This window comes from Manis javanica, chromosome 1 (genome assembly GCF_040802235.1).
Source record: "Manis javanica isolate MJ-LG chromosome 1, MJ_LKY, whole genome shotgun sequence".
Classification (NCBI taxonomy): Eukaryota; Metazoa; Chordata; class Mammalia; order Pholidota; family Manidae; genus Manis; species Manis javanica.
In genome coordinates this window covers 146956497-146981471 of record NC_133156.1, presented here as the reverse complement: position 1 = coordinate 146981471, position 24975 = coordinate 146956497, and positions in this window count along the sequence as shown.

Sequence of the window (24975 nt, the reverse complement as noted above, 5' to 3'; positions counted from 1 at the left end):
ATTTCCTGTAACTCTCCCCAGTCTCACAGCTGTTTTGTCCTAATTTATCTAACTTTTCAGGTTCAAAAGTGAAACCAATTTCAAGCAGGAAAAATGAAAATAAATCCACACAAAAGCAGATCATGATGAAATTTCAGAATCCCAAAAGAAAATACAATCCTCAAAGTAGACAGAAAAAACAGGTTTTTTTCTATCTATATACACAGAATGTGTGTATGTGTATGTGTGTGTGTGCATGTATGTGTGTGTGTATGTGTGTATGTGCATGTGTGTGTGTGTGTGAACACAGAGAGCGACAGAGAGTCCTTCAAAGGAGTAACAGGTGATGTCTTATGAACAACCATGGAAGCCAGAAAATGCATCTGCAGTGAATGAGGGAGAAATTATTCATAGCCACTGAGCATATCTTTCAAGAATAAGGGCTAATATACACTCCTTACACAACACAAACATGAGAGCACTTCCAACAGGAGAGGAAATTCTTAAAGGAAATACTTAACAATACAGGGCAAGTAGCAAGAAAGTTCATCCCAATAGAAGGTTTGAAATCCAAGAAGAAAATAAGAAACTAATACAGTAAAGTGGAAATAGATGCACAAATTTAAGTAAAATTTACTATATAATTTTACTATATAAACATAACGTCTCTCAAGGATTAAAACAATAAAGTCTTAGAATACAACAGTAACAGTAAATAAAGCAGAAGATAAAATAGTTTAAGTGTTGTAAATTCCTCCCATTGTTGAAAAAGGGGGTTAAAATAATGAATTATTTTAGAAAAGGTAAGTTAAGTAGGCCTGATGGAAATTCTCAGGTAAGTATTAGAATAACAGAAATGAAGTGCATGCATGAACCAGTGAAGAGGAAAAGTTGATTAAAAAACACTTTATTAATCTAAAAGAAGTCAAAAAAGGAGAGAAAAATATACAGGACATGTGGGAACAACCCAAACCATGAAGTAAGTGGCTTATTTCAACTCAAATACACCAGTAAATACATTAAATTAAGCATAGTTTTTCCATGATAAAGACCTAAAAAATATCCTCATAAGCAAAATTCTAGGTTCAAGTGTGTTGCCTCACATTTTTTCCTCTAACACAAAAACATTCAAACTGTACATAAATTCATTTGGAGAACATCTCATGTCATTTTCTGGGACTAGTATAGTATTATTATAAAATCTGACAAGGACAGTTAAGTGAAAGAAAATTACAGGCCAATCTCCTTCAAACATAAATGCAAAATGTCTAAACACATATGAACAAATTGAATCCAGTGCAAAGTATAATAGAAAATATCATGAAATAACTTAGATTCAGCTCCACAATGCAAGGTTAGTTTGACTGCAGAAAACCAGTCAATTTCAGCCAACAATTAACAAAACAAATAAGGAAAGTCACAGATGCAGAAACATCATTTGATAAAATTTTTTCATGATAAAATTGACAAATTGCCTAATACCCTAAGAATAGAATTGATCTTTCTCAGTCTAATAAAGAACTTCTATTAAAAAAAACTGTAACAAATATTATTATAATGGTTAAAAAATTGATATCTTTTGTTTTGAGATCAGAAACAAAAATAGGTATGCCTTATATCACAAATTCCTTTCAACAGTGTACTAGAGCACCAGCCATCGTGGTAAGACAAGAATAACAAAAAAAGGAAAAACTTAAGAACTGGAAATGGAGAGAATATAATTTTGGAGATGATATGATTTTTTTATATAAAAAGGAATCCACAAAAATTCCTTAGATTTAAAAGCAAAATTGAGAGTTAACTAAAACTCAGCACATAAAATAAATTTCATTCTACACACTAACAATAAAAGACTACAAAACAAAGATCTAAATATGGCAATTATAAAAGCAGGAATGAAGTGAAACACCTAAAACAAAGCTAAGAAAACATGTAAGGCTTTCATAGGGAAAATTATAAAACATCACTAAGGCATTAAACAAAATCCAAATAAGTGGAAGGCATTGTTTGATAAACTCAACTGTATAAAGATTTTAATGCTTCTCAAATGTATTTTCAGAGTCAATGAAATCTCAACTAACATCACAACAGGATTTTGGGAAACTTGATGACCTAATTCTAAAATTTAATTGGGAATTTACTTGAATACCCAAGTCACTCAAAGAAGAATTAGAAAATGGAAAAACTGGTCACCAGAGCTGAATCATTAATACAAAGTACAGCAACCAAGACAGAATGATATGGGTTCATGGGGAGTCGAATGGGCTGCATGGGACAAAGTAGGACCTAGAAACAAAATTGTGCATACACCACCACAACTGCTCAACACAAGCCCAGCTAACACTTAAACCAGTGGAGGTGCCCTTTTGATAAATACTGTTGAGAAAGTTATCCATATGGAAACATATATGAAATCAGATCTCTCCCTCACACACCCAATACCAAAGACATTTTCAGATAGATAAATGTCATAAATGTTAAAGGCAAATGATAAAGCATGTAGATAGTTAATTAGAACACTTCATGACTTTGGAATAGAGGAGTTTCTTTAACAAGACAAAGAAAACACTAATCATAAGTTTGACTATATTATGTTAAGCACCTGTGTTTACTGAAAGACATGATAGAGTTAAAAGAAGGGCCCAGATGTTTCTCAGGTTTCCCATCAAATGGTTTGTGTTTCTGGTTTTGGAGGACCTCTTGAGGACCCCCTGTGCACCCACTGCCACCTCCAGAGGCCCGTGCATCCAGGGTCAGCTTGGGCTTCCAGGGACTCCTGCCAGGCCACGCACGAATCGTCCACCTCTGAGACCTCTGAGGACTTGAGGGGAGGCTCCAAGAGCCCTGGACAATCAGAGCATCTCAAGATTCTTCTAGAAGAGTTCATATTCTCTAGGTTACCCACCAGGGAAACCCCACATCCTACCCCAGACCAGCTCTACCCTTTTCACTAAGCAAAGAACAGGTCCTTCAGCTTCTGGGAGGTGCAGGCTCACCTGATGCTCAAAGTGTGGGGAGGGGCTTCGTGTGGCTTCTCTCAGGAGGCTCACTGCAGGCTGTGGAAGTCCACTCATTTCCCAGCTAGCCAGTGTCACCTGGGGCTGTGCTCTAGCATCTCCAGGGAGAAAACCACCACCCTCTCCTTGATGTTCTGGCATCCTTAGAACAGTCCCACCTCTTGGCTGTCCTCGGCTGTGGCTCAAGGGACCATTGCCAACTGGGACTGGCTGAGCATGAATGGGCACACCAGATCCATCCCCCTGAAGGCAGACCCTCTCGCGCCCTGCCCCTGGTGGACACACTCTAAGGCATCTGGGTCTCTCTTACCCAGCTTCCTTTTGTGTTAGCCTCTTCCTAAAGCCTCCTGATGATCCCCGGCCACATAGTACATGAACGACAAACGCCACCATCTGCTCCTGCCGATTCTCTTGCCCATTCTCTTCCTACAGATAAAAAGCAAGTGAGACACTCAATAACAGGAACTACGGAAGTTCCTGGAGAGAAAGAGGAGGAGGGAAACAGTCACCTCGAGGAAAATAAAGAGAGCCAACCCCACACGCCCTTAAAGAACCCCCAGTCCCACAGCCCCATGGACCAGGTCCACAAGACCGGATATGAGAAGTAAAGGTGCATAGCACCACACGTGATTTGAGTTCATAGACATTTTAGGAGAAGTCAAAGCAAAGCCGATGTTTGTCATTATACATAGAAGGCACTTTGCGGTCCCATGTACAATGACAGCACACAGTCTTGAGTGTCTAGGTCTCCATCAGTCTCTCTCTCAGAAAGGTTCCTAAGAATGCGAAAAAGACCTGGTTAAAGCAGAGCTCCCTGTCCTCTAGGATCGCAGCACAGATTCAGGGAGAGTGTCTCCAGAATCAGGCAGCACACGCTCCCAAGGCTGTGTGCCGCTCCTTGCTTCTCATCACGCTCTACTGCTCAGTCATCTGGACTGGGCTGCCCCTTCAAATCCCACTGGGCCACCTCCAATCAAGCAGTCACCAGGCTGGACGGTTCACTGCTTATTTAGGGCTGTTTACAATAGCCTGCCATACACTGGGACCCCACCTCACGGTGGGCCCCATGGCCCCTCTTCACCCACCTGTTAACAGCCTCCTGGGGAACCACGTGTCTGATGCTGAATACAGCTGGGTTGGTCCTGACCTCTGCCTACTCCCCTGCCCCACCTTGAGCCATCTAGCACCTAGGCTAGTGTGTTTTCCAACACCCTGGGAGGGCACTCACTGTCCTGATTCCAGCCTAGGTACTCAGGGCCCTACCCCAAGCACCTGGCATCTTTGTCACTATTGTGTCAACTCAGCTGCAGACAGCAGGCAGCCCCAATTCCATGAATGCCAGCCATACGTGACTAGGGACACGCAGCACTTTGAGGCTAAGGGACCATTGCCAGCTGGGAATTCTGAGCAAGAATAGACATAGGCAGTTATTCTAACAAAGCACGTGCATCATGTTTTTTGGTGAAGAAAACACAAATGTTAGGGAGTAAGGATTAAATCCATACTAGGTGCAAAACACCAAGCCCAGACTTGGCAAAGGCATAAAAAGGTCCTCAAGACGTTGTGTCAGCATAAAATCAAGTTGGTAGTCTTGGGCACATAAGTAGGTTAACCCCCTGAAAGGTAAGCACGGACTCGTTCAGAACCCCAAGTCATCTTCTGTATTGCAAAGCTTTTTGGTCCTTCAAAGCTCAGTGCTACTTCATGACGCTACTTCATCGAAACTAAAAACGTATGTATGTCAAAGAACACTTTCAAGGAAGTAAAAAGACAGTCTAGAGAATGGGAGAAAATATTTGCCAGTCATGTATCTGATATGGGTCTTGTATCCAAAATACATAAGGAAAACAATTATAAGATACAATAAAAAGACAATTAGCCCAACCAAAATATGGGCAAAGGATTTGGATAGACTTTTCTCCAAAGGAGATCTATCAATGGTCAAAAAGTACGCAAACAGATGTCCAACATCTTTGCTAGTGAAGGAAGTGCAATCAGCACCCCAGTGAGATACCAGGATGGCTACAACCAGAAAAGGAGAAATAACAAGGGCTGGCAAAGATGTGGAGAAATGGGCCCCTCACACCTATTGCTGGGAGTGTAAAATGGGGCACCACTGTGGAAAGCAACTGTCAGTTCCTCTAAAATGAACACAGAGTTACTATATGACCCAGGAATTCCACTCTTAGGTGCACACCTAAGAGAATTGAAAACACAGGTTCACACAAAAGTTTGTATTCATACGTTCAAAGCAACATTATTCATAACAAACAGAGGCAAAGAGTGGAAGCAACCCAAATGCCCATCAACTGATGAATAACAGATAAACAAAGTGGACTGTATCCATACAACACAATGTTATTTAGCTACAAAGAGGAACAAGGCACCAAATCTTGTAAACACGGTAATTGAAGATGCCAGACACAAAAGGTCATGATTACATGATTGCACCTACATGAAATGTCCTAAGTAGGTAAGTCCATACAGACAGTGGATCTGTGGTTGCCAGGGGCTGGGAGGGATGGAATGGAGACTGACACTAAGGGTCCATGGTTTCTTTTTGGAATGGTGAAAATACTCTGGAATTAAATAGTAGTTATGGTTATACAACCTTGTGAATATATGGAAAACCACAGAAATTAAGTTTTTAAGTGGTGAATGTTATATGTGAATTTTGTCTAAATTGTTTTTTAATTGACCAAGGCATTTTTTCTAGACCAGCTTGTTAGTGCCCACAAGGTCTCTAGGCTGCAGAGGAGGGAGTGGGGCGATGGTCTCATCTTGGCTCTGGGGTCACTGAAGAGATGTCAGCCTGGACGGTGCAGCCCCACGGCATCTCTCCGTAGAGGCTGTGCCATCCTAGACCTTGCAACTTTCCCATTAAAACAAACAAAATAATCCCAAGGTAAAAAAGCATTCAGTGGCTAGGATGTTGTTTCTGTCATCTAATTGCACAAGGCTCAGTGACTAATCTATTGATTGTTTCCATCTCTTCCGTTAAGCAAACATGACCACGCCTGGTAACTGCTGAGATTAATCGCTGAGCAGGTTGGTGATATCAGGGATAAAATCAGAGAAGAAATGGACTCAAATTTATATGAAAATTAGGGAAGCAAAACAAGAGCTGTCTGTGTTTACTCTCTGCCCATCCTCAGCAAAGGTCCAGTAAGTGAAGTTTCATCTTATATTATATTGCTCCAAAACAAGAAATATTAAGACAAGAAAAATGCCATCAGAAACTAATAGCCATCAGACCCCCAGGAGGAATCCTCTGCTAGTAACAACCTCTCTGAGGCAGAGACTGCAACATTACATGACCAGAGTTTACAGCCTCTGTTTTTAAAAGATCAGAGAGAGATTATTACTAAATGTGATCAGTTCTCTGATTGTTATCTGATGATATGTGAATTTTGTCTAAATTTTTTTTTAATTGACCAAGACATTTTTTCTAGACCAGCTTGTAAGTGCCCACAAGGTCTCTAGGCTGCAGGGTAAGTGATTCTGAAAATGGATCTATGGCTCCAATTTTTTTTTCAGTATAATTATGGTATTTGCTTTGTTTTACTGTAGGCTGCTAACATTATTACAGTATTACTTGGAAGTGTATGCCTAGGAGGTTTGGCTGGTGGAAACAGGGAGGGTGAATTGAACTAGACCTTGTTCTCAAAGTGGGGCAGAAAGGAGGTAAAAATACAGGTGAAAACTCTCAGCGTTACTGGTGGGCTTCATCTATAATGGGAAGTCTGGAGGTCTGAGCTATAAATCCAGGAACCACGCCCCCATTCCCACCCCAGCTATGTCAGCACTGGGGCCTTGGGACAAGCACCCCTGAGGCTGTGCCCAGTGACTGCAGTGCAGCCCTTAACCCCCTGGGATGTGCTGTCTTCGTGGCCCCCAACACACAAACACACACACACGCACACACACACACACACACACACAACTAGCTTCCCTAGAGAGGCCACAGGGACGGTGGCCCCCACCCTTGTTTCCTAAGGTCTGGGGGCAGGCTGCTCTGCAGGTGACTCAGAACAACCTCTGGCCTCACAGCTTGGATAGCTGGGGGCCTTCCCCCTCCTCACAGCACCAGCCGCCCCTCCTGCTGCCCGGCCACTCACTCCCCTAGCTTTTGTCCCAGCCTCATGGGAAAGCAGGGACAGCTGGTAGCCTTCTTCAGTATTACAGACACTTTTATTCTTGAAAGGGTTATTTCCTCACTTGACTAAATCATCCCATTCCATCTTTTCCTCAAGTCCACAGTTTGTCAAGCCCTAAGCATAGTGCCTACTCTCTGCAGGACCCTCCCTCCCTAAACTGCCTCTTGCTCTCCATCTGTGGACTCTGGTAGGCGCTTCTATTTATTGGTCTGTCATTCTGGGAATGAGCGTAATGATTTTGCTGAAGCCTTTCTGTCTTCATTTTAATACCCATTCATCACTAATTCCCCATTTAAAGGGGCTACTGCCTCCTTAGCATCCCAGCAGAGCCCCCTGTGCCACTAATGAGTGGGCTCTTCATGCTAATTAATCCCCACCTGCTCCCCCTGCCATCTGAGTTGGCCCAGAGATGCTGGCCAGTCCCTACCAGGGGTTTCACTTCCCACCACACCCAAGGGAGTCGGCTGGCTACCCTCCCAACTCCGAGACAGAGCAGTCCTCAGACGGGTCAGCAAGCTCTCTGCCTCAGAGCTCCTTCCCCCCAGGTCTCCTAAGAGAGAAAAAAAGTGAAAATTCAGCAAGAACTATTCATTTACATTTCAACAATAGTTTAACAATAATAATAGATGTACAAGAGTTCTGAGGGGTAAAAAATGTCTTGATTTTTTTCAAAATCATTTAAATTATTTCCCCTGGTATTATCAAGAGAGTGTATGTCACCTACTTGAGAACCCCTTTCCCCATGGCAAACCCACCTGAGATGCTGCACCTTCATCCCCCCGACCCATCATGCGCTGAGGACTCGCATCCCTCTCTGAATGCCCCTGCTCAGACCATCATCTCTTTGCCCTGCGTCTTGTTCAGAATGCCTTCCATCATGCATTCCTTACAAAAGCACACAAGGAGCTTTTTTACAGTTAATCTAAATTGATACTCTGCCTTTTGGACCGATGCTTTTCCCTGTGCTGTACTGGACTATTTCAGGCTCGGTGACTTTTTTTCTGAAATTTATCTAAACCTATGTACAGGCACATCTCTGAGATACATCAGGTTTGGTTTCAGACCATGACAATAAAGTGAGCATCACAATTAAGTCAAATGAATATTTTAGCTCCCCAGTGAATGTAAAAATTGTGTGTATGCTATCCTGTAGTCTATAAAGTGTGCAATAGTGTTGTGTTTATAAAAACAGTATATTTACTTTAATTTAAAAATATCTTATTTCTAAAAAATGTTAATCATTATCTGAGCTTTCAGTCAGTCATAATCACTGATCAGAGACACTATAACAAATACTGAAAAAATTTGAAATGTTGTAAGAATCACCTGAATGTGACATAGAGACAAAAAAAATGAGCAGATGCTGTTGGGAAAATGGTGCTGATATTTTGCTCAATTGCTGCTATTAACCTTAAAAATAAAATCATCAGTTATCTTAACCAGCAACAACGGTATACTCGGTAATAGCAGAGAATTGCAATTTGGGACAGGTGAGCTATGGTAAAACCATTGGCAAGCCCAACAGACAAAGGAGAGAAATGTTACTTTGTGAGAATAAGGAGAAAGGTGGGTGGGGCTGCTTTGAATGAAAAGCCGTTGAAGAAAAGCAAGAGTTCAGAGTGATAATTTCTCATTGATTGAGATACTGGAGGGGTCAGTTTCTTATAGGAGGTGCAATGTACGTCTTTCTCTGTTCCTGCTGTAATTGATGATGATTCTTTCTTGTTAAAGATTCTTCTTTTGGGGTCTGTAATTGACATGGGGTGGCATGGCTCCCCCTTCTAGCCTCCTGGCTCCAGTTTAATGAGGTTTCCTTTTATTAATTTGCACACCACAAACTAATTTGTAAAAAACAAAATACCTGCAAAATGCAATAAAGCCAAGAGCAATAAAATGAGGTGTGCCTGTAAGGACAGAAAGTGAGTCTCTGGCTACCCCCGAACTCCTGAACCTTTGTTTTAACTCCCAGTAAGAGCTGCAACCTGATGCATCTCGTTTCCCAAAGCACCTGTTTTCCCAAAGACTTGAGTATTGTAGCTCTTCCTTCATAAATTCTTCTGCTCAGGACTTTCCTGTTTATACAGATGTGGTCATCAGAACGATACATTCATCATTCACAAGAACACAGCCATGTGATAACTTCTGCCTATGAAGGGTGGTTAAATTGGTTTGATTTTCATGCATCTTCTTGCTTTACTGAAACCAAAGGCATCAACTGGCAATAAACTGGCCAGGAATGAGGTGCTTTCTTTGGACTACAGGCTAAAAGAGAGTGTAACTGATCCAATAAGGAACAGTACTGGACAGCCCACACTCCAGCCAATTAGCTGAGCTGTCATTCAGCCTCCCTTTGTCTCAGATGCTGGAAAAGCCATCATAATTAGATTTTCCAGCCCTTGTGGCAAAATAAGGGTCAGTTGTCTTGTATCCCCAATCATGATTGCACCACCCTCACTGCAGGTTTAATCCATATGCCGGGAAATTATATGAGGATCAAATGCACACTGGCATAAGAAAATGACTCCAGACTGTTCTCAATGGTAGGATTTCACCTGAAAAATAAGTGCTGATTTACATGAATTTACATCTAAAATGCAAATCACTGGGGCTCCCAATGGAGAGCAGAAGGAAAAGCTGAAGGCAGCAGCTTCCTCCTTTATCTGAAACGCAGAGGCTCCATTGGTCTTTAGAGTGGAAAACCCTAAGGCAGCCCCATACACAGAATGTAAAGTGCTGGATTATGTGTACCCAGGCTCCCTTATGCTCCCCAGTGGTAATTCTAAACCTCTCAGTCTTCCATCTGTACTTGATTTATGTGGCCCTCCTCCACTGCCTGTTAGCAACACAGGAGAAAGAGGCCTGGAGGGGATGCTTCATTTTCAAAGAAAACCATGAGTATGGGGACAAGTGCTCACAAGCTGGCCAGGGTCCCCTGGTCACTCCCTGGAAAGGGTCAGGCTAAGTCTGTTTTTAGTCCAATGGTCACACAGAAATAGGCTACTGTGTCTGGAACCAGAACTGACATTAAAGCTAAGGGAAGTTGTCTGTGTGCCCATGTGCGTGTGTGCATGTGCGTGTCTGGTCTGCGCACAGCACTGTGCTTGGTTTTCGGTGTATTAAGTGATTGCTGAACTTTTTGTGGCAAGTGAAATGAATAGCTAGTTATAAAAATTAGGTTTTTTTATTATTAAAGAAAGTAACCCCCTTATAAGAACAGGTAACAGGTTGTATTCACTATCTGCTGCCTCAGCCCATGCCTTCCCGCCCCCCAGGCATGGGACATGGGACCACTTGAGAATTCAGGAGGGCAGCAAGTCAGAGTGCCATGGTGCCTTTGCTGCACCAGTGCTCACCGAGGGGAGGAAAGGTGTCTTATTAATTAGACACCATTTTTTCTTCAATGTAGACTTAATATTTAGACTGAAAATCAATACCTGATCTTGGAAGATTGTGTGGGGCTTGTTCTTCCAGGCACAAGAGTTTCTGACAGACAAGGATGAAGAGGCAGCTTGCATTGTCCATCCTGGAGAACTTGTGGGGGCATCTGTGCCACACGAGGGAGGGGACCTGCCACCCCGGGAGCTCTCTAGCCACAAGGCAAGAGGAGTGCCATCCCTGTGGGCAGGCTTTGGTCCCCAGGATCCAGCACTGCCCTGGGGACCCACCAGGTGCTGTAGGAGCAGACAGGGCTGTCTTTCTTAGGGTGTGCCCTCTCTGGAGTGTGTCTGCCCAAGGGTCTTCTGACATGGGATGCTGAGAATCCTTTCCACTTTGTCCACATTTCAGGGATGGCTGCCCTAAGAGAGGTAACTAGATGCTTGGAATGCTTGTGCAGAGAAAAAAGACAAGGGGACTCACAGAAAAATTTAGAGTTTTATGAGTTATGTCATCTCTATAATTTTCTAGCTGGAGCTTAAACATATGGCTTTAAAACCTCTATAATGTGTGACTTTAAACAATCGTAAGCATATCACACCCCTCTTCCCAGAGAACAAACTCTTCTAGTCTGGTGCCTTTCTCCGGAGAGCTGATCTCCACAGTTTTGTCTGGTCCTGAGCCAGAGAGATCAAAGAGCCGGCCACACCCCCCATCATCACAAAACTCCAGGGTGAGGGCAGGGGACACCTGGGGATGGGGTCCACCTTGAGAGATCCAAGACCACCAGGAGACATTTGACTAGGGATGAAGAGACGCAAGGGACACTTTATGGTGATTATTTTGAAGTGTGGGTCTTGACCTTTCTCTTTTCTTTTGAAATGTGTTTCTATCATCTTTGAAATTATAAAATGAAGTCGCCTGTTATTCCAAGTGGAATAAGACAATGAGAAGCTGGTTTTCTGCCTTGCCTGCCCTCACCTCGCCCTGGGGGCACCAACCCCACAGCCTCTGTGCAAGCAGATGCACACACATGGGGAGAGGAGTTACCAAACTATGACCGCATTATGCACATTAGTCTGCACCTCAGTTTGTTCATGTTTAGGGACTTCTCTTCCAGCCAGTGAAGAGAAGGAGGGTGAGAGAGATCTAACACTATCTCCATCCTCACATGTATACACAGATTCACAGGTTACACCAGGCTGGATCACAGTGTGACTCTAAAATGCAATCTCCTCCTTTTTCCTTGCGTTTTCCTCTTTTCTCTCCTCCTCCCCCATTCAGCAGCCTGGAGGCCTTCCCTACCTCCCCCTGAGGGATCCCTGTTGCAACAACATTCTGCACATTCAGACTTGGTCACGCAAACACCTACAGATTAAGCATCATTTGTTTTGCAGAAATAAAGATGATTTACACGTTCCTCTGCAACTCACCTTCCTGCCCCAACAATATTTTGTAGAAATCCCACAATCACCTGAGGTGGCATCTAATGCGTTCTTCTCAACAGCTACACACGAATCCAGGCAGATCGTGAGATATTCAGTGATTCAGCAATTCCCCTATGGATGGGCAATTCAATGCTTATCTGTTTTGTCCTGGAAATAATATATTTGTCCAGATGTGTCTGCAAAACTCTTGTGTTCCTGTCAGCAAAATGGGTTCCTGAGAGGGAGATTGCTGGGACACATCTTGTCGACTAGAACAGCCACTGCCAGGGAAGATCTGATCCCATCTCACATCCTTCCAGAAATTACGGTTTTCAGGCTTTCTCTGCACCTCCTGGGCAGTGGGTCCTTGGCTCTGTTAGCCCTTGCCAGCCCAATGTGTGTAATGATGGTTCCTTTTTTCCTGAATCGGTGTTCCCCAGGTGATGGTGAATTTTATCTTTCAATATACTTATGAATCATTTAAATTTGCTCTCCCCTGCATTTGCTATTCAAGTCTTTGCCCATTTGTCTTTTGAATTGCCTTTGTTATTCAACTTACAAAGCTCTTGATATTTTTTAAATGGTGTACCAGGTGAGCTCCTGGGCTTCGGGGGAAGGCCTGGCAGGGTGTGCCCCCCTTCCCCCCCAACCCCGGCCCTGTTCCCCATAGCTGAAGCAGCCACCTGCCTCCCTGTGCCTGAAGTTGGTTTCATCAACTTCAGCATTGGGAGAGGGGATCCTATCTCACAGGGATATTGAAAGACATGTTAGGTAACAAAAATATTTACAGTGCAGGTGCATAAAAAGAAGACAGGATTAAAATGATCATTTCTTTTTTTTGCTTTAAGATATCTTAGCATTTATAAAAGTTTTTAATTTTTCTTTAAAGAAATGTGCATTTATTTTTACTTTCAAAATTTTGGTTTTTCCTGATGCGGTTACCAAAGCGCCCACCCCTTTTCAGTCTGTGACACACCTGTCCCAGCAGGGTCACAGGCTGCTCAACCCCAGAGATGTGGTTTCCCCGCTTCAGGCCTAAAACTGTCTCTGGGTCCTGCCTGCCTGTGGTCCCATCAAAACTAGTTTCCTTGTTACGTCCAGAGCTGACGACAGCTTCCTGTGGCTGGGTGAGTAGAATGCCGCCATCCCTTGGCAGCCAGGGTCCTGGGAGAGGAGGAACCCTTGAGATCCTCATGCAGTAACTTCCCTCCTGTGACACAGGCAGCCTTACAGTATAAAGTGTGCACAATTAAAAGCAATTTAAATGAGAATTTTCATTTCATTAATACTAACAATAGCTTCCTACTGGTTTAAATTTTTGCTTTTAAATACAAGTGGTTATTGATAATTTTCCAAGTATTTAAATAGAAAATTGCATTTGTACAGTGCTTTCAATTATTATTATTAGCTCTTCTTTCCAGTATTGTCATGAGGTAAGCAGTATGACAGCCCGTTTTGCCATAAAATAGATGATTTCAACGTTTATATCAATAATTTTCCATTTGATAATGACTTTGTGATCTCCTTCACTGCCACTCATACTTCAAGTTGTATCAATTTCTGACTCATTATTCTACTTTGTAATTAACTGCTTTGGTAAGTAAAATCAATACAAATTAATTGAGTTTCTTTGTGTTTAATTGTTGAGCTACTGTTTTCACTGAGATTGCAAATCATTTGGCAAATATACATTCTTATGCTCTTCATTGCCAACGATTCAAGAAATTAATGATTTAATTGATTAAGTCTAATTAATGGCAGTAGTTGATATTGGTGGCCCCAGTCTACAGGTGAATGGGAAGCACATCATTCTATGTCATGGGCTTTCATCATGTTCTCTTCCACACTCAAAATGGAAAAAAAATTACCAGAGCCAAAACAAAGCCATTAATCAGTCATTCTCCTGGGGCTGCACAGCCTGGTCTTTTAAAACTAGACATATATATACCTGCAATCCACACTTACTTTGCATTTTATTCTTTATGACTTCAGAAGACTCCATGGAAACACTATAAATCAGCTTCTTCTGTCAAGACCAGAGTCTGGGATCCATTCATTGATACCCTCTGGCTCTCAAGCCCAGGCTTAGAAAGTATTTGTTGATCCATAACTGGAATTCTGCCAAAGCTTCCTGACCATCTCGTTTTGACAGCCATCAGCCATCCCGGGCCATTTTTGGTCCTGCTCTTCTGCGTCACTCCAAATTCAGAAACTTCTAATAGTTCTCCTTTGGGGCCAGATGAATTCCAAACCACTCAGTCTGGCACTTGAGACCCTCTGACCTGTCACCCTCACCCATGTTTCCAATTCAGCCCATGTCTATTCTATTTCTACTTCTTACCTGGGTTTCTAGACCCACCAGTTTGCAGTCTCTCTGCCTCTCACCTCTCCAGAGCTGAGGTCCCCTAAGCTCATACCGCCTCACTGGGTATCAAGGAGACAGCTGTGCCTTTGAGAAAGAAGTCCACTGGGCCTGCCTCTCATGACTACCTGTCTTCCACTGCCTTCCCATTTCCACATTCCAAACAGACAGAACTGTTCCTCGCTTTTATCCAAACTTGTCCCATCTGCTTTTGAGGCTCTGACTTCTCCAACTGACCACACCCCAGGACATGGGATGTGCAAAGTGCTTTCTGTGGTCCTAGGCACCCATCAGAAGGTAGCCCTCATCAAGCCATTCCTGAAAAATTATTTTCTGGATTTGAGGTCCCCTATAGTGCCTCCTGTAGACCCTATATAACTCATGCATGCACTACGCATCCACAGTGGGGCTGTAGTGAGTAGCTCAGGCCGCATCCCTGTGATGTTGGCAGCTGGCAGCGCTCAGCTGAGTACACTTTAGAATTTGCTTCTAGCTGAAGAAAGCTTCTCTCCCAGGTCATGTCCCATTCCCAGGGGTAGCCCATGAACAGTGACTGGTTGACGGGGCAGTACAAAGGCTCAGCCCCCTCACACCCACAGAGGACCACTCTGAAGGGCCTTCTCAGCTCCAGAGCAGCCCAAAAGAGCTGCTGGGGCCTTTGTTGTGTCTGCATAACAATACAGCTCCCCATTCACCCAGTCCTGCTGCCTCCCCACTAACTCAGGTATGAATCCAAAAAGCATATCCCAATTTACTTTTTGCACACAAATATCCACCTCAGAGTTGCTTCTTGGGAAACTTGACCTGGGACATCAAACTCAGGGTAGCCCCTTGATCAAGGTCAGGGAACATCTCATGGTCAAATGTGCATCCTATAGAGCAGCTTTTTGCCTGAACTACTGAAGATTCTGTTGCTATCTGTCAAACTGAATGAACAGAGATGAGCTGCTTTATGAAGCAATTGTAGGCTGTGCTCCGTCTTCACTCAGATAAACCAAGAAGAATCAGAAAAATGGTAGGAAGACCAAGCAATTGTAAGCAATGTTTCAACTTCCCACATGCCAGAATGCAGAGTTTTCATAACTGTTACTGATGTCACTATAAAGCAACTTAGCTTCTTCAAAATACTCAGGTGAGCCAGACACCCTCCTTAAGAAAGGGCCCTCATGTATTGGCTGCTTTATGTTTATCTCCTCTTCCAATTTTATGTCTGAAAAGACAGTAGACAGTCCATGGAATTTCATTTTTATTTCATCCTAAGATGCAGGGCTGGGCCAGGTCTTACTGTTACCCAGGGCTGATTATGCTCCATGGAGCAGTGCAAGAAAACACCTGTTGGCTCCAGACTCCCATGATGAAATATTCTATGTGCAGGATTCAAAAGTAATGGTGGAATTCACCCACATGGACATGTGTCCTGGGGGTTCACTGGAGCATGCTATAGAGTTGGCATCACTCCAAACACTTGGGGATCACAATTCATACACAACAAGGAAGTATTAGACAAAAGTACCTAGCCCTCTGCAACCTCAGCTACTCCTAGTGTCACAGTCTCCCTGTTCTCCACAAAACGTGCAGGCGGACACATTGAACCCGGGTCTCTTCCGCCAGTGGTACTCGCATTCTGTTATAATTACTTGCCAGCTGCCACAATGAGCACTTTCCGAAGGCCAGGAACGGTGCTGAGTGTTTTACATGCATCTACCTTGGCTCATTTAATTCTCACAAAAGCCCTGTGAGATAGTGTAATTATTGCTATTTTACAGATGAGAAAATTAGAGCTTAGAGAAATCAAGTAATTGACTCGAGTCCCCACTGCCAGTAGGGGGAGCAGAGTCGTGCCTCTTTAATGCCTGTGTGCTCAGCGGCTGCTTCCTCGTTATTATGTTCCCTCCATCCCCAGATCCCAACACCCAGCAAGACTGTATTTCTCATGGCAGGAAACTTATGACATTGGTCATTTTCATAATATCTCCTGCATATCTAGCACCTAAGGCACTGAAAGAGAAAGAGGGGCTGACAGGGTATAAGGAGGGAGTAAAGGGAAGGAAGGCAATGAGGTATTCAAGTCTGGGTCCCGGTATATTTTTAAGAGTAAACCCCATTGTGAGTAGATACGATTAGTCACCAGTGGCCATGGTAATACTGGCAACCAGCATACCAATCTGATCTTGCATGACAATATCGTTTATTTAGCTTGCATAGCTATGGGAAGGCTGGTCCCATCTGAGCTTGATGCAGGTCCTGCTCCATGTGTCTGTCTTCCTCCTCCTGAGATCAGGGCTGACCCAGCACGTTCTTCACATGGCGATGACCAACGTGCCAGGGAGCAAGCCCCATCGTCCAGGCTCTCTCCATGCCTTTGGTCGCATTGTCTGCCAATATTCCACTGGCCAAGGGAAAAGTCAAAGGTTGCACAAGGTTGGCCAGGGAACGGTGGGAGTGTCTCTGAAGGATGCTCCGACCCTCCATGGACTGCCCCCATGCCTGGGTCTGCTGGCGGGTGCTGCTGCCCTCAAGCCCACACGTACATCATTCACTCTCTGGATCATCCCCAGAGCCCTCCTCTGGCCCCCTTACCCACAGCGTCCTTAGTCACAGTGGAGTCAATAAGCCACTTCAAGTAAAGCAGCATGAGAAACACATACCAATGCAAAATAAATAAAATCCTTTTTTATGATTCAGTGCTTTTGGATTGCCATGCTTCTGCTCCCCTTTTTTTATGTGATTAGTCGAAATCTGTTCTGGTTTTGAATCATACCTTTGTCACATTTAAAGCCAGTTCTCACACAAACATTTTGGCTGTAGTCATTCCTAACTGATCAAAACTAATAAAAGTTGATGGGACTTATTTAGAGCATCACTTTTCCAACATCAAAGTCTCCTGTTTTGGCAAGTCTAGAATGTTAGTGGTAGGTAGGAGGTGAATACAGAGGAAAGGATCATTAGATTCACAGTAAATAGACAATGCTATTTCTGTAGATCTGTTAGCATAGTTACGTTTATAAATGTTTCAATGTTATAAATTTACATAACAGAAATGTTCATGATGCCCCCAGAAATAAGAAAGGATAAGGTGAAACCAGGCTCTTTGGACCAGAGCCAGGGTAAGTAGCTTAGGGCTTCTTGCGCCCTTCTCCTGGAATTATTGTTGTGTCAACCGGTAAAGTCAGCACCAGGAAGAGGAAGGGAGCCCATTTCACATAACACGGGGAAGCACAGAGAAAGGACAGCTCTGGCAGGCAGCGCGCACAGGGAAACGCGAGCACTTGCCAGCACCGTGGCTGGGCGACCTTCTCCTAGGCCAGGGTGGGGAGTAGGGGACCACGGGATCCACACCACAGAGCCTGGAGCTCAGGAGCAGTCCGGCAGCAGCGCTGTGTGCTCTGGTCCCTGACCATCCATCCATCCCCAACTGCAGCCCAGAATCCCAGGCGAGGACAGACCAGCCACAGCTGGAACTTGGGGTGTGAACATCTGGGCGCAATAAGGAGTTTTGGGGTTCTCTGAGATGGCACTGGGTTGCTGTATAGGCCCCGTCGCCCTCAGGGAGCCCAGCCTCCTCCTGGGCGCTCCTCCTGAGATGCACCATTTTGCGGGTGTGCTATGTTTGCTTAGAGGCTTCACTTACAAGACATCACACAACAAGGAAATCACCTACCACGCCTCACCACACCCCAGGGCCCTCAGCCTTTAAGGACTCCGCGTGTAGCTTTTTGCTATTTCATAATAAGGGCTGCTTCTTTTCTGAGGCCACAGGGTCTCAGTCTGAGGGTGGAAAGATGCAGCCATCCAAGGAGTAGGATTGGGCACTTGATAGAAAGAGCAGCAGAGAAGGGAAACAAAAGCCTCTCCCTCCTCCAAGAGGTGGGTAGGTGCTTCCACAGCATCTACAGCTGTGGACACAGCAGGTGCCAGCCTGGCAGACACACTCTTAGTAGAGGGACCCACGATGCCAAAAGGTAAACATGGACAGAACCACAAATCCTTCCAATTGCTTGGAAGGTAAGAGAAGAGGGGCTGATAAGGAGAGAGGCTGGGAGCAGCAGCTAGGTTACTCTTCAGTCACATTCCCTTCGACAGAAAAGGGTAAGGTGGAAACAGGTGCTGTAAGCACAGGGCTAGGGCTCTGCCCCAGGAGACCCCACAGCCACCACCCTGAAGTCACGCAGGGCTAGGCCGCATCTGATAATTTGTAACTCCTACCCCCAAACTCATCCTAACAATGTTGATGAGGGCGATTTCTCATCTGGTAACAAAACAGATAAATCTAAATTTCAGAATAGACAGATGCAAAGGAGAGAAGATTCCATGTAGACAAATAGGTGGCAAAATAGCCAGAGGTAACGATCAGCCTTGATAGAGAAAGAGGTGCTGCCATTTGGAAGAAAACAATATGGAAAATGCTCAGGCAGGTAGGGAGGGTAATAAATTGTGTGGGATCACAGCCCAGCTCCCCTGCCAAGGATGATGAATGCCCTCCCGAGGCAGAAGAGTGAAGGTGTGTAGAATTAATGTGCAGTAATAGCCCTTATTGGGTCTTGGTAAGCCCATTTTGAAATGGTTTGTTCTCTTTTGAATCTCCTATTATCAAAGGAAGCCTCAAACCTGAGTGGCAAGTTCAGTGTCATAGGAGATTATGTGATCTTTGATTCCAGCTGGAACAAAGGTCCCCAGAAAAAGGCTTGATTGAGGAAGAGGGCAGGGAGAAGGAGAGAAACAAACTGCTCTTTGGGGGCAGAGATCTTGTGATGTGGCCATGCACCCTGCTCTGTCCACAAGCAAGGACCTAACCTTAGCTGTGTCTGCACCATGCAGTATGATTGTCAGGTCGGTGGTCTCTTATGCCATAAGAAGTATCCAAAAATGGGGTTAGCAGGTTCCAGGTTCCCAGAAAAACAGTCTTAACAAACACCTGAGTGTGTACCACTATGGCTCCTTGCTCAGTAAATCACCCAGCACACACTGGAATCCCTTGAGGAGCTTCAGAAACCCCTCTTGTTTGAGTCCCAACTCCAGAGATTGCAATTTCACTGGTGTAGGAGTGGCTGGCTTCGGAGTTTTCAGAAGATTCCCAGGAGATTCTGAGGCGCAGAAAATTTGTAAACCACTGCCCTAGATACTTGCATTATTTTCTTTTCCTTTGCTTTCTTTATTTTTCTTAATTTCCTGGGTGCAGGCAGTGGAACATCACACGAGTGTACCTGGTAGAGTAGCAGGGGTGGCAGCAGAAATGGCAGGAGTCATGGCAGCAGTGGTGATACAAACAATCCTGCTGATCAAATGTGATCAGCACCTGCCAGGCTCCTGCCAAAAGTCTACATAAAGAATTCTATGGGACTATTTTAGGCAGTTATTACTAATAATCCCAATTTACGGATGAGCAGACAGAGGCAGAGGGCAGCCTTGCTGCCTGCCAGGGATCACAGATCCCGGGGACAGAGAGGCAGTGTTCAGATCCAAGCTGGAAGTTAGCCCAGGTGATCCTACTCCCTCAGCAAGGCGACCTGGAGCAGCGCCGCTGCAATCTCGAAGGCGGCTCCACGCCCGCCCCTCTGCTGAGCTCCACCGGCAGCCACCACTGTCCTCCCAATGTGACCCACCTCCTGTCCTAGCTTGGCTACCAAAGTGCTCCCCTTCCTCTCCATCATGAAGGAGGCGAGGGTGGCCCAGCTGTCAGGTGAGCTCAGGGGACGTGGCTCTGTGCAGCTCCTGCTGGGACCAGGCAGTGCCCAGCGGTGCCCCTGTTGCTGGCTTCTCCTCCTGGGGTGTTCTGGAGCCCCTATGGTCTCAGCTCCCCAACCTGCCAGCCAGTGCCTCCTGTCCGCACTTGTCTAAACCATCTCTGCCTCCATCTCTGGGTCACACATGGGCTGAACGGCTGTCACCATCCAGCCTGTGCCCGGCGGCATCTCTAGGCAGTGAAGTGACCTCACCCAGCATCCCAGGGCTGGTCCTGCAGCACTAGAGCTGCCAGGGCTCTGACGCTTGGGGCCTACCTGTCCTCTGGGACTGGGCACCTGCCCAAACGGGATCCTCTTCGCTTGCCAGGCCCCCTTTGTTTAACCGGAGGAAAGGAGTTTTTAGTCTTTCATTAATTAATATTCAAGGCAGGATTATGCCATTTTGCAGTTCATACAGCCCATTAGAAAATTGAAACCTGGCACTTCCATTTGGTGTGCTGTACCCTCTGCTAGAAGAAATTTGCTTTCTTGAAGCCCCATCTATTATTACAACACTGAACCTTGAGAGAGATTTGGGGTGTGGAGCAGCCAGGATCCCCTCGGGAGGGGGACAGACAGAGCTTGGCTGGGAGAGTCTGGGGCAGCTGGTAGATGCGGCCCTGGCACGGAAGGCAAAAGGTTGTCCCAGGAGAAGATGCCCATCCTGCCCCTGGGACTGGAGCCCCAACCTGGTCTTGGTAAGCCCATTTTGAAATGGTTTGTTCTCTTTTGAATCTCCTATTATCAAAGGAAGCCTCAAACCTGAGTGGCAAGTTCAGTGTCATAGGAGATTATGTGATCTTTGATTCCAGCTGGAACAAAGGTCCCCAGAAAAAGGCTTGATTGAGGAAGAGGGCAGGGAGAAGGAGAGAAACAAGGAGAGAAACTATTAGTAGGATCCACCTACTAATAGCAGAGTGTGTGCACGGGTGCTTCCCAGGCTCTTCCACACGAGGGCCGTTCCTCTGGTTTTCTGAGGCTGCTGGGTCGTGTGGCTCACTGGTGACTGTGGCCACTGCTGGTGTGAGGACACGGGTCATGAAATAGCCCTGGATGCCCACAGACTTGCCCGGCACGAGCTGGAAAATCTGACCAAAGGCCCACACCCTGCTCGGCCCAAGCCACCTGAGCCTAGTGGTAAGACCCAACTCCACTTCCTGGGCTCTCAGGCCCCTTAGCTCCTCCCCAGGAGCCCTGCTGCCTCTCCCCGCATGGGCGGCCAGGGTGCTGCAGGGGCCCTGGCTCACCGCTGGCTGCTGACAGCTGACCTCCTGGGCCTTGGGCCAGGCTTAGGGGGCAGTGCAAGCCCATCCGGGCATGTGTCCCATACGGTGAAGGGTGTTCATTTTCCAGAGCCTGGACAAAATGTTGAGCCTGCAGCTTTTTCTTTTCTTTCTGAAAAATGACAAATTTCTGGCTCAGTGAATAGAATTGTTTTTGTGGCCAACCCCAAGCAATTGGAAGACAGGGTGGAGATGGAATCCTGCTGCCCTGGGGAGGCCTCGTCCCTGGTTCAGTCTTCACGCCCTGGTCCCACGCCTCTGAGAGGAGAAAGGAGAAACAGAAGCCCTGAGTTTCAGGGCCACAGCTCTCTAATCTTTGAGACCTCATCCCTAAAAAAAAAACAAATAAAGTGTTGCATGGAGTGGAAAATTCACTGGAACCAAAAACTATCATATGTCTTTCTTTACTAATTACTCTGTAAGTAAAATAGAACATAGTAATAACTCTGTGTATGTGTATGTGTGTAGGCACCATGTGAGGTTTCTTGTTTTGTTTTTTCCCATAAAAGATGACAAGCAAATATTCATTGCTGTTTCTTCTCCTTCTCAGTTGTAAGTTTGGGGCTGAATCTCCTATTATCAGCCAGTTTCCACCACCTCCAGTCCTGCTGCTCTGCCTGCAGCTGTGGGAGCGTGCAATCACCGCCCCCAGGCAGGAGGCCCTGATGTTGCCCTGGGGAGGAGCAGGGTGGCCACAGAGCACCATGCTTATGCTTTTCTTCGTCTCAAAGTGCAGACCAAGATATTAGTCCAAGATCATAAAAATATGAGCAGATAACAGTCTGGAAACCAATCCCCTGGATGCTTTTCGTCAAGACAAGGCCCCACAGTTAGCCCCCAAGCACAGCTCTGTGTTTGCTGTTGGTACCGACAATTCGGGAATTGCTCTGGGAGGGGGGAGCCCTGCTGCAGAAGGAGCACATCCTATGGGCTCCTACGAGCAGAGGTCCCAAGAATGAATAGCTCTAGCCAAAGGAAGATGTTCTCTCTCATCTGGAGAGCTGATTGAACATGTGATTGGCAATAGACGCTTCTTACAAGATAGAATAAGGCACCCTAGGTTTCCAGGAAGACCCCAGAAAGGACATGCCCCTTAGCCAGCAACTGGAGGCTTGCAGCCCTCCTGCAACCGGCTGGAGCCAGGAGAAGGCAGCCTTTCCGATATACCCCTTAAGACCTGAAGTAGCTCAGCAGGTGGTGCAGCCCCTCACCCAAAGATATCCCCTAGGCAGCGAGACCCGGCTCCAGTCCAGAGGCTATCATCTCTGGCCCCTCACACTACTGAGTTCCCTCGTCAAGATCAGAGGCTTGTTGTGTAATTCTGGGGTGGCAGGCGGTCCTGGATACCTCTCTCAGTCTCCTCTGTGGGGTAGGTTGAAAATGACCTGGCACATCCCAGGGACGTGCTGCAGAAGAGTCACCGAGTACCCACCGGCCATCTGTGGCCAGCCAGCAGAAATGTCACCTGTGCCCTGTCCTGTCTGGTCACAGAGGCCTGCCACATGACCACCTCTCATTCCACGTCAGAGGTGGGATTGCGGTGAGCCTTCTCCCTCTTGTCTCGCTGCCCCCACCCAATACATGCCTCCTGCAACCCTGGAGCCGCCCTTCCTCTCCGGCACCTCTACCAGGCAGATCAACACAGAGCCTTGGAGGTTTCTGGAACCACCAGGCTGAGAGAGTGGGGCTACAAAGGGCTCCAGCGGCAGGCACTGTAAGTAGGTGGTCCTGACTGTACTTCCAAGCAGCCCCTGGAGTCCATGCCTGGCCCACCGAGCCATGCAGACAGGTAACAGTGGGTGTCCCTCTTGTGGAAGCACTTAGGGACACAGGCTATAGGACCAACTTTGCTGTTGTCAGAATCATTAATTTTTCTCCCACTGATACACAGGGAGCAAGGGTAGTTTGCACCCTCAAGCCTTCCATGCAGAGGGAGCCATTTTTAGTCAGCACCTTCAGGTTGTCTGGATCAACCTAGAAGCCTTCTGCAGCACAGTCCTCACAAGGTGTGGAAACTCAGAGACGTGTCCAGGTGTGCGTCCACACGGGTGCTTCTGTTCTCTCCTGGGATGCCGCCAGCTTTCTTCCCAGCTGCTGAGAACAGTGTTTTCATCTTGATTTCAGAGATGGGAAAGCTGAGCGCAATCCATCAAGCTGCTGGAAGCCACCCCAAGAGCGTGTGACACGGTGCAGGGACCCAGGTCTCCTCCTGAGGCTGCTGGTCCGGGGACGGACGTAGGACCAAGGCCTAGGCTGTTGCGGCCAACAGCAGGGAGGCACCTTTTTAAAGAAAACTTACCTTTAAAAAAAAAAAGTGGAAAGATCTTCATGTAAGTGGATTATATTTTCCAAAAATGACCACAGCGGTATTTCCAGTCCTGCATGCTCTCAGTCCTTCTGCTTCATCAAGAGCTGGGGTCTTCTCTCCTTTCTCTCTGTACCTGGTGTGTTTTCAAAAATGCCTCGGAATGTGAAATGTTACAGAAAGGCCCTGCGTGGCCCCTGGGCCCGGGTCACAGAAGGCAGTATGGCCCCACTTGGCTCTCTCTCTCCTGCAGGAGATGTGCCCTTGAGCCCTGAGCCCTGAGTGGGGAATCAGCTCTGCTGCACTAGAAAGTCCATATGGAGAGCCCACCCTTGTCTGAGGGCCCCAGCTGTCAGGGTGTCCCCAGCCCAGGCCCCACAGATTTTGAAATGAGCCCATCACAGAGACAGGTGTGAGCTCATGAGAAACCCTGAGACCGAAAACCACAGCTGAATCACTCCTAAGCTCTTGAGCACAGAAACAAAGGAGATCAGATAAATGGTTGTTGTTTTAAGCCACTCAGTTGTGGATCACTTTGTTGTTCAAGCATAGGTAACAAACACAAGGTACTTTCTGCTGATTCATTTATTCATCTATTTAAGGAAAGAATTTCAGCTTCCCAGCACTCCTTTCACCATTGACCTTTTGACTCCAGGAAGAAGGCCATTCCCCAAAAATAAGTTTATCACTATACAATGAAAGTTTTTGAAATATAAATATGGTGGACAGGGAGCCCAGAGGCAGCCATGCATGCAGGTCCCTGCAGCACAGACACCCTACTGGGGGCACATGAAACAAGCCCCTGACCTGGGTGACTACCAGCCTCTCCACAGGGAAAGCTCCCTCTGGGAGCCACGTGCAGGCGAGACCCAGGGGCAGAGCCATGGGGATGAAGAGCAGCTGGGGAGATGCCCAGGGTGGGATTAGAAAGAGGCTCAGCCATATCAGGGAAGAAAGGGAGTTTTATTGACCTATTTTTATATCCAGTGTGACTATGGAATGATACTGAGCACCCACAGATCCTAACTTCCTTTCCTTTTCATGACACTTCACAAACATTCCTCAAATCAGTGGCAAGAATGGCTATTCCTCTTTTCAGGCAAAAGTCACAGAGTAAGGAGCCACCTGCTGCCACACGATTCTTTAACCTGAAAATGGGAATCGTGACGCACTGAGGAAATTATCGCCTAATACCTGCCATCCCTGTTAGTGCAGACATATTAACTGGGGTGGGTTAGTTGGTATTCTAATTTAACCTTCAGCTTAGTAATGAAAAGGTTATGCTGTATAAAATGCTTTGGGCTCCCCCAGAGAGGCACTAAAATAAGTTGCAATGATTTGTGGGTC